We start from the raw sequence: 2,500 nt of genomic DNA on the forward strand, positions 1-2,500 counted from the left end.
CAGATAGACAGACCAAGGGAAATATAATAAACAATGGTCGTTCCAAAAGTAAAGCCTCCTATTTTTTTTATATCTCAAAATGTTAAAGAGCCACGAAGACGGGAGTAGTACCATTGAAAAGAGCGACATTTTGTACTCCAGAATTTTTTTTTCTAAATAGTTCCCAGCTTCTCAATGCACTTTTGCCAGGAATTTAATGACAAATCTCTGCTTCTGACACACGTCCATCACGAGGGTTGACTTCTGAGAGTCTCAAACCATCAATATCTGCAACAGAGAATAAAACTTTCAGAACATGAATGCATAAGTTCAATCATCATAACAATGAAATTTGCAACTCCTTCCAATCCATTCTATCGGAATAAAAAAAAATAATACGACATTACTTTTGAAACGCCTCTCGTCATCACCCGTTTCTTTTGGAGTTTTTTCGCTTGGGGTACTCAGGTCATTTTTTATCTAGCCCTAAGTGCTTCATTTAGGGAGCTAGTTGTTTATATATATATATATATATATATATATATATATATATATATATATATATATATATATATATATATATATATAGTTCCCAGCTTCTCAATGCACTTTTGCCAGGAATTTAATGACACATCTCTGTGTCATATATATATATATATATATATATATATATATATATATATATATATATATATATATATAATGACACATCTCTGTGTCATATATATATATATATATATATATATATATATATATATAATGTGTGTGTGTGTGTTAAAACTCGTCTGCAGCTTGCTTCGGGGGCTGAAAGTTTGAGGAATGGAACGAGGAGAAGTTGTTCTTCTCATCTCGTACCTGTTGCCATGTAGCAAGAAGACTCGCCCCCACTTTTAGTACAAAGTGGCAAGTGGTTTCTGGGAAGAGCCGATAAATTTTCCTTAAATCAATCAATTTACGAGTGCACGTGACAATCCCATGAGTACAGATCTCTCTCTCTCTCTCTCTCTCTCTCTCTCTATATATATATATATATATATATATATATATATATATATATATATATATACTTGTTATTACACGTAATCTTATTTAATTATGGAGTTAGCTAAAAAGCGATGGGTCACTGCACTTCTCCGTGTAAAGAGCAGTCGATTGATGCTTGAACTGTTGTCAGAGACCGTTCGTACACCGAGATACATCGTCTAAAAAGAAAGAAGAAAGAAGAAGAAAGAAGAAAGAAGAAAGAACAATTGGCCATTTTTGTACACTTTTTTTTTGCTCTCTTTTGACATTTTAACCGACGTTCTGACACTCGCTGGATTCGTAAGACGCTTCTCTGTAAGAATATGTGCTTTTTGAAACTTATAAGTTGATTTTAGTTGAGATTTGGATAGTTTTGTTTTGTAGGCATATATAGGCGTGTACGGGCCATCCCTATATAGAGAGTGCTACCGCCTCTCTGATATATATACATATATATATATATACATATATATACATATATATATACACATATATATACATATACACATACATATATATATATACATATATATACATATATATATAACTCCATAATATATATATATATATAACTCCATATATATATATAACTCCATAATTAAATAAGATTACGTGTAATAACAAGTTTTAAACACTATATACCCAATGTAGACAGACCACTTCGAACACGGAACTTCTCTCAAAAGGGACAGCTCCAAATAATACACCGGATGCTCACAGACGTTCCAGTTTGCCAGTGGCCTATATTTCTTGGACGCTGAATATTTGAGGTGAACGTTAAGTTTTTTTTCTTTAAACAGTAACCCACCAGCGTTAATGAAACCACGAAATCTTTATCTCAGTTGATCAAAATTGTTATAAGAGTAACCTATCAGCAAGTACGATGTCAAAAAACAATGTTATAAAAACAAATAATTCTTCAGATTTTGGACTGTAAAATATGTACAAAATGTCAATGCTGGATTCGAACCTAGGTTAGCACGGCCACAACGTGGGGTCCTAAACTCTAGACGATCACGGCTAACACTGACGTCTGTCGCTCTTGGTAGAAAGACACATGACTACTGTCAAACTATTGAAAAATAAGGAGGAAACTTGAAATTCTCACGCATGCGCAAAAATAAACTATAGCAACCATTGTTAAATGCAGCTGAATCTCTTCGCTCGCTAAGAAAAGTAGATCAGACCAGTTCTTCTAAGAACTCACCAAACGCCAAAGGAAATAAGTTAAATTAACCGCAAAAGAAACTGCAAGAAAGTCATCTTCTAAGAACTCACTGGAAGCTGACCAAAAAGAATCAAAATCCAAGCCCTAGCCACAAAAATAACTAGATATTGTGGCTACTATACACAATCTACTAATAAAAACAAGTAAGTTTTCTAAAATAAACTACAATAAATTAACCAAGTAACCTCACACTGTCACTGATTAGGACTTCATATAAAGATAACAACTACACTATTGGTGTATATACCGTTCCACACTTTAACTATTGGT

This window comes from Euprymna scolopes, chromosome 37 (genome assembly GCF_053919585.1).
Source record: "Euprymna scolopes isolate OS-2025 chromosome 37, ASM5391958v1, whole genome shotgun sequence".
NCBI lineage: Eukaryota > Metazoa > Mollusca > Cephalopoda > Sepiida > Sepiolidae > Euprymna > Euprymna scolopes.